Source organism: Lynx canadensis, chromosome F1, assembly GCF_007474595.2.
Source record: "Lynx canadensis isolate LIC74 chromosome F1, mLynCan4.pri.v2, whole genome shotgun sequence".
NCBI lineage: Eukaryota > Metazoa > Chordata > Mammalia > Carnivora > Felidae > Lynx > Lynx canadensis.
The window spans coordinates 52615517-52623873 of record NC_044319.2 but is presented as its reverse complement, the minus strand read 5'-3'; positions in this window follow the sequence as shown (position 1 = coordinate 52623873).

Sequence of the window (8357 nt, the reverse complement as noted above, 5' to 3'; positions counted from 1 at the left end):
GTGTTTCATGTATACCTTTTGATGAGTTTGGACATAGGTGAACATCCACAATACCATCGCCACAATCAAAGTGCTAAATATATGCATCACTTCCCAAAATTCCCTTGTGTTCTTTTGTGGTTTTGTTGTTACTGTTGCTTTTTGTTTTTGTGCTAAGAACACTTAACATAAAGCTACAATATTAACATGGTTTGAAATGCACAATAACACATTAATAACCCATGTGGTACAGAAGAACTATAAAACTTACTCATTTAGTATAACTGAAACTTTATACTCATTGAGTAACAATTCCCCATTTATTGCAGATTATTTTCATAAAACACAATGTTTATTTTTTAACAGGTAGACAATTGTGTTTACAGTGTTGTGGATTACTCAGTAGAACTCTACCTCTCATTTTAATATGAAATTGCTACTAAATAAATTATAATGCCATGTTTTAGGTAAATGTTCTCCATAGTAGACAGGTTCACAGGAAGAGAGGAAAGGTATCTGTTGGGTTCTATTATGTGCCACTATCTTAGGTGTGTTGTCTCATTTAGCATAGAAACGGAAGTCCAGAGAGGTTAAGTAATTTACCCAAACCACAAATGTACTAAATGGATTTTTAAAAAAGGTCTATATTTAAGCCTGTCAGACATCATATGAGTGCTCTTGGCCTCATATTTCCTGCGATGACATACTTTCTCCGGTCACTCATGCTGGCCTGAATCACCAGGGCCTCCTCTGTGGGCCTTGGATTCTGAGTCTGTCACGAGGAAGAAGCTTCAGCAAAGTCACCAGGCAGCATAGCTCCTGAAGCTGGAAGGGACCCACAAGAGCGCTCTAGTCAACAGCACAATTACTTGGTCTACACCGCTTAGTGAGGCTGCTTACAAATTGAGAACCAAGACTATCTGCCTCCACACTCAGACAGGACACTGAAAACCGAAACCACAGCTGCCTGTGTGTAACAGTGGGTCTTTGCCATTTCACTGCCTCCTTTGCCATTGCTTCACTTCTCAGGGAGGCGTCTACCCAAACAGTTTGATGGTTCATTTTATGTAGTCGCTTCTGAAAAGACTCATTTATTCCTCAATGGGAAATGTTAGTAGACAACAAAGCTTCAAAGGTCACTTTTTGCAAAATTACTTTCGTTAGGTTGTCCCTGAAAATAAAGACAGGTTAATTTAAAATTGCAATTTGAATTCGAGCCTTAATTTTTAAAAAATTCTCCCACCATTCCTGAGCTATTATATCTGGATTCATACCTAATCCTATACACACCCCTCTTTGAAAGAACTGCCTTAAATCCATTTCCCAGTTCTCAACAATTTCTGACATTCCTGTCTCTGCTCTGATACACCGGCAATGGTTTGCTCTTCCTTATGGCAGTAAGCAATAAACCTTTGCTTTCCAACAGATCACTGGTGATATTTAGGAAGCCAACTTTTTGCAACTTCAGACCCACAACCGTTTCCTGACAGGTGCATATATTGCCATCTGAGAAGAGTTCTTTTTTCCCCAGACACAAATAGAGTTGTTTATCTCACGTACAGACCCCGTATCTGAGAGGTGCCTGTTCACTAGCCATACCCATGTAGCAGGTGCTTGGCCTGCTGTATCTATAGCTCTGTGACCTTTCTTGGAAAGAAGCATTTTAAAGGGGAATATCGGGGGGAAGAAATACATAATGCAAAGAAAATTCTGTATGAACAGGTACAAATCAAGAAGTAGTAAAACTTTGACATGTTCTTTAACATGTTCATGTTAAAGATTGAATATGTGAGGTCAGAGGTTGCCTAAACCTGAGACCTTTGGGTTTTGTACCAGGGCCACACTTAGCTTGTGTAATGACGAAGATTCTCTCCCTGACCGATCTTTGGTCAAGCTCTTCTGAGCTCTCTTTTGACTAAGCCTTTGATCTTGGGCTCCTGTTTTCTTCTTTATGCAATCCAGTTCTAGTAAGAATCCAGCTAAGTCAGTGTGAGTCACAATCCCCACCCCTGGTGATAACCGTCACCTCAACATCTGATAAATTATCACCTCAACATCACCCGCAGGTGATGTCTGATCACCCTTGACTTGCCTCTACCAATAGTCCTCTTGGGTCAACTTACCACAATTCTTCCTTACCTTAATGTTTATTCTTAGTAATTTTCCATCCTCCAACCCCCTCATCTTGATCCTCACCTGTAACTCCTACTTTTATGCATTGTATTCAGAATTGAGCCTAATCTCTCTCTCCTGCTGCAAAACCCCGCGGCAGTGGTCCCTATACATATCATGGTGATGCCCTTGAATAAAGTCTTCCTTACCATATTTCATAGGTGAATGAATAACTTTTTCTTTAGCTGTTAGTATAGTTGCATACAAATGAACTGTGAAATTTCCCCCTCTGATACAATCTTTGATTCTCACATTCTTGGTGTCTATCACAGATATCAAAATTGTTGCATATATCAGTAGTTCACCCCTTTCTATTATTGAGTAGTATTCCATCACATACCACATTTAATTTATCCATTTACCAGTTGATGGGCATTTGGATTATTTCCAGTTTGGGGCCATTTTAAATAACTGCTGTGAATAGTTAAGTACAGATTTTTATGTGGACATGTTTTCCTAATCCAACAAGGGATAGAATTGTTGGGTCTTACAACTTTTTAAGAAACTAAAGAACTGTTTTTCCAAAGTAGCTGTCACATTTTATGTTCTTACTAGCAATGAATGAATGTTCCCATTTCCTTACATCCTTACCAATACCTGAGGTAGAAAGTTGCCTATTTTAGTGTTATAATAGTTACATAGAGGTATCATGCTGTGGTTTGAACTTTCAATTCCTTAATGAAAAATGATGGTGAAATTCTCTTTAAATGCATATTTATCATTTGTATGTATTATTAGGTAAAGTTTCTATTCAAATATTTTTGTTCATTTTTAATTACATTGTCCTCTAATGGTGATGGTTGAGTTGTAGAGTTTATTATATACTCTGGATACAACTCTTTCATCAGAAATGTGTTTTGCAAATACTTTCTGCTCATCTGTTGCCTATCTCTTCTATTTTAATGGTGCCTTTTGAAGAGAAAGAGATTTAAATTTGTATGGAGCCTGTTTTATCTTTTATTTTCTTTTAGGGGTTATGCTATCCTAAAGTCGCCAGGGTTATCTTCTGTTTCTTTTAGATGTTTTATAGTTTCTCACTTACATTTACGTCTATGATACACTGCAAGTTATTTGTGTGTGTGTGTGTGTGTGTGTGTGTGTGTTTCGTGTGAGGTAAAGGTTCAGACTTATTCTTTCCTTTCTCTGCTATGTGGATTTCCAATTACTCTAGAAACATTTTTTTGAAAAGACTATCCTTTCCTTTTGAATGACCTTGGCACTTTTGTTGAAAATCAATCTTACATGGATTTCTGTCTGGAATCCCTTTTCTGCTTTATTAATCTATATGTCTACATTTATGCCAATACTATACTGTCCTGATCGCTATACCTTTTAGTAATATGTGAAATCAGGCAGCTTGTCTTCAACTTTGTTCTTTTTCAAAATTGTTTGGCTGTTCTAGATTCTTTGCATTTCCCTCTAACCAGTTTATATTAAATATATGTATATATGTATGGCACAAAAGCTTATATGCAGAAGTTTATAACAGTTTTAGTGATAATTGCCAAAACTTGGAAAGAACCAAAACGTCCTTCAGCAGGCAAATGAAAAAAAAAAAAAGATAAATAAATAAGTAAATAACTAAATAAATAAAATGAATAAACGAATAAACAAATGTCCGGCACATCCAGACAATGGGATACTATTTAGTGCTAAAAAGAAATGAGTAAGAAGCCATGAAAAAAAAGAGGAAACGTATATGCATATTACTTCAGGTTTTTATAGAGACTTCTTTGCATTGGCATAAGTAATCTCATTAACATAACAACAGACACCTTTATTGCTCTCATCACTTAGGGAATTCCAAGGGTTTGGGGAGGTCTGTGCCTGGAACAGAAAAAGAAACCAAATACACATTTTTTATTATATAATTCACAATAGCACATTTACCCTGTGGGGATCAAGGTCAAACTATAACAGTTCTAAATATATGGCCTGGGTCTTCCTTGAAAACTGGCATCACGTTCAATTCAGATAACCCCAGGCTTTACACAGGACTACAAGTATTTTCTGAGACTCATACTCATTAGCTTGAGGGTGGGCTAGTTATACACAAGCACTATTAACCTTGAGGAAATGTTATCTTCCATGTGGCCTAGCTATTCAACTAAGGCTCAGTTGTTAAACTCAACCACAAAAATACAACCAAACTGCAGAAATACAGGCCTCTGCAAACTTGTCACATCACCTGAGTTAATGCAGTGTCTCCAACACTTCAAGCCTCTTGTTCAAGACTCTGCCAGATTCCTCATTCTTAGGATTTTGCTCCCCAAATGTCCATCCTATAATTTCCATTTTCAGTACACCAAATCTTAACACTTTTCCTAAATTGAAATTGAAACTGCTACTTTCACAAGCTTCAGTATTTGCCCCCCTTCCCTGCTCCACTTTTCCAAAGAAGGAATTCATGCTTTAGTAAGTCTCACAGCATGGAAGAACTGGAAGAATGAGGGAAGCAGAGAGCATGCATCTCTACAGGCAGGTAGTCACACCCCAAAGAGAAAGAGAGAGAAAGGGGCTGGAGGAAAATCATGCTGATCTATTCCTCTCCCTGTGAAGACTACCAATTAGTATAGAAGGCCAGGCATATTTTGCAAAGGAAACTCTCTATGCGGAAGGAGGCATTAGGTGTTGGGAAAGAAGCATTCCTTCCTAACCTCATCCACAGTCACATACATTCTCACAAATAATGTTACTACTCTTCTCTTTTCGAAATGTTGTCAATCTTTGATTCTGGGGAAATCCCACCATTGACATTTTCAGTGTTTGTTTTCAGCTTAGCAAATTTGCCAAGAAAACGAACTCATGAATATATTGATTCATTAACTGTATACATTTTTTTTGCTGTGATAATGTATTCTTTAAAAGATGTTTAAACTGTGGTTATTGTTAATTGCTAAGTGTACTCCAAATGTGTTCTTTTTTATCTTGACTGATTTTGGCAAGGGTACTCAGTACTTACATTACTCATCTTTCAGTATTAATTAGTTGCTACAGTAGTCATTGGAAACGTTCCGTTTTCCTCATGTACCCACCTATTGAATTGCATACCTCAGATGACTTTTCATTTCCTCAAAGGTCTTCCCTCTTGCCCTTTTCCTCCTTTCTACAGAGGCAGATTGTCTTTTTCTTTGTAAAGTCAACACTTCCACATATGTATGTCTACAAAAGACAGCCAGTCTACTGTACTAATTTTGTTTATGCTATTGTACATTTCTTATATCAATGGTATTTTATTAGATAATCTCACATTCATTTCCTGTGAGTAGTGCTTGTTGCTGATGTTGCTTCTCTCTAAATATCTTAAACATCTAGAGAACACTCAAATGTGCCCTACAGATTTTTTTTTCTTTTTTTTATATGTACATCTTTCATAGCACGTTAGAGTATGCTTTAATATATTTGAAACCTTGTCATAAAATAAGAATAAAGTGAGAATTCTTGACAGTTCACAAAAAGCTTTGGTTGTTAATCATTTAAGATGTAAAAAGAGCCACAGATTATTTTCTTTGCCTCCTTTCTGTTTCACTGTGTGTCCATTGTTCCCGCCTTGTAAAAAAAGCTCAGTGGTTTTGATAATCAGTTTCGACCATCTCACCATCTTGCCCTACTGCAGTAGTTTGTTAAAAACATGCTTCTGGCAATCTGTAAACCTAAATACAAAACAAAGCTTTCATTATTCTTCAACAAGAGAGACTGGCTGAAAATGAAGCTAGCACAGAGGAAAGCAGAGCTAAGTTGCAGGGAGAACAGAGGTGGGTACAGGAGCATGGCCAGAAGGAGACTTACTGGTCCTGGTTAATGTGATCAGTTGGACTCCGGCCTGCAGCCAGATCCTTTTTGTTGTCTTTCCAGTTAATTCAGTGAATTACTATATTTATTTACTAAAAGTAGTTTGAGTTGGTTGTCTGATACTTGCAAATACAATGTGATGGAATCAAAAACATTGGTAGCAAGAGGCAATTTTTGCAATTGAAAGACCCCAAAATATGAAATCTGTTGATTCAAGGCAAGGTGAATGGCAGGGGAGTATCTTTCCCTCAAGCTGGGAAGTTAATCTTTTTAATGAGGAGCAAAGCAACTAATTAGGCAGATACGTGTTGTACGTCTAGAAACAGACATGTGGTTGAGTGATGTCAGGAAGAAGGGACATCTTGTCTAATGTGACTGGTATTTTTGCTGTAGCATCTTTGCCCCAAGCACTTTCACCACAAACATTTTTTGCTGTATAGCTAACTATCAGACAATTTTTCTATAAAAGATAAAATCACAAAAAAGGTGGGATATTCATTAAAAAGGACATAATGAAACACGACAAATGAATAATAAAATTAAAAGTAAAATACTTTATTGCAAAATACAAAATATTTGAATACATTTTAAAATGTGTGTAGATTTATGGCAATACTGTGCAAATAACATATTTTTATTTTGTGGATTTTACCTAAGCACTTGTCTTCACAATGTTGATAGTATTATACATTTTTATTTTGTTGATTTGTTTCTTCATCTGGCATCACACTTTCTTTTTTTGCTGAAATTTCTTCCTTCATTAAGTGAGTATCAATTTCCAAATACTAGGATGCATCCCTGTGACTGAGTTTGTATTGTGTTGTGAAATCTTTACACACCGTCGTTTGTTCTTGGCATATCATGTGTCTGTTAATAGATGTTCCAAAGTCTTATGGGACATGAGGGTTCAAAACTCTGTGCCACTGTATAGACTGCTATGAGGGCTAAGATTTATATAAGAATGGAAGTACTGAGTCAATGGAGAAAGGAAACTAAACTGTCAGCCCGTTGATAAAACCAACAAACTGTCAAATCAACTTGTCAACCAGTTAATTTTTTATTTTATGGCAGATTGTCTTATGGACCATTAGTTATGTGGCAAAAATGTAGAAATGCTTGCAGCAAAGAAGCTTGTAGTAAAAACGCTTACTGTAAAACTACCTAAGAACTACTGTCTAATGCTTGCAGCCTGTAGCAAAAGTATGGGGGAAGAGAGGTCTAAGCTTCAGTCTCCACTGGCCTGACCAGAAGACAGATAAGAGAATACGATTTCCTATGGCCACTCCTGCACTATGACTGAGAAACAGATAATCCTGCATAGTGGGAGATTGCACTAGCAGGAGCCTCTGCCCCTGGCAAGGTGGGAAGCAGGAAACACATTTAGAAATGCCACTAGGAAATGGAAGACACTTAAGATTCTTTGGTTTTATGTGAAAACTACCCATCCTACATTCTCTTTCTGATCAAATTAATTACCATCACATTGTATAGATTCACCCCCTGGGATTTAGCCTTGTGGTGTCAGGTAGAATGCATTTAGTCCATATTTCAGCCATTAATTTAGGGACAGTAGCCTGGAGGGAGGTTGTCAAGATATAGACCAAGGTTGGGGGTAGAGAACCAAAGCCTGTTGCTAAGAGGCTAAATCCAGATGAATCCAACTGCTAAATCCAGATGAATCAACTTTGAACAAGGTTTCTAGGTTTAGTTACTTGACTGGGGAGGTAGAGAGAATGCAAACTTGCCAGCATTTTTTTTTAACCAGGGAAATCCCAAGCTAGCTGAGAAACTACTCATGATTGTTTACTCCTAAGGTTTGAAACCAACTCCATAAGAACAGAATACTCAAGCAGAATAGCTGTCCAATTTCCCTTCCACATATGAATAGGAAGGCCAATAGAAGGGTGAATTTTCCAGAGAATCATGAGTAGTGAGACTGGTCAACCAAAGAACTCCTTTCACTGCCTTGGAAGGGTGTCTTTGCATTCCATGTCCCAGAAGTATGAGAGATGCCTTGTATGTGGTTTTTCTTTCTTCCCCTTTCTAAATACAAGCTTTATGGGATGCTTATCTGTTTCATGTGATCAGTGTGTACTCAGTGTTTTGTGGTGGTTAAATATATTCTTTAGTTTCACAAACTATTTATTCAATAGTTCACAAAGTATTGGATCTGAAGGCCCCATCTGGACCTGGCTGGAAAGGCTGGAAAGGATAAGTGAGATTTTTTTTTAATGAATGGGATATCTGTATTTCATTATGCTGGGAATTTTTTAAATTATGTGAATGCCAAGAAAGGGTATTTGTGGCTGATGAGAAGTCATGCGATAGAAGGCATCCACTATTTTTTTTCTTTTTATTTCCACAATTTCTTTGCAGAAAAATCACTGTCTCCATTTCATGTGATTCTGATGGAG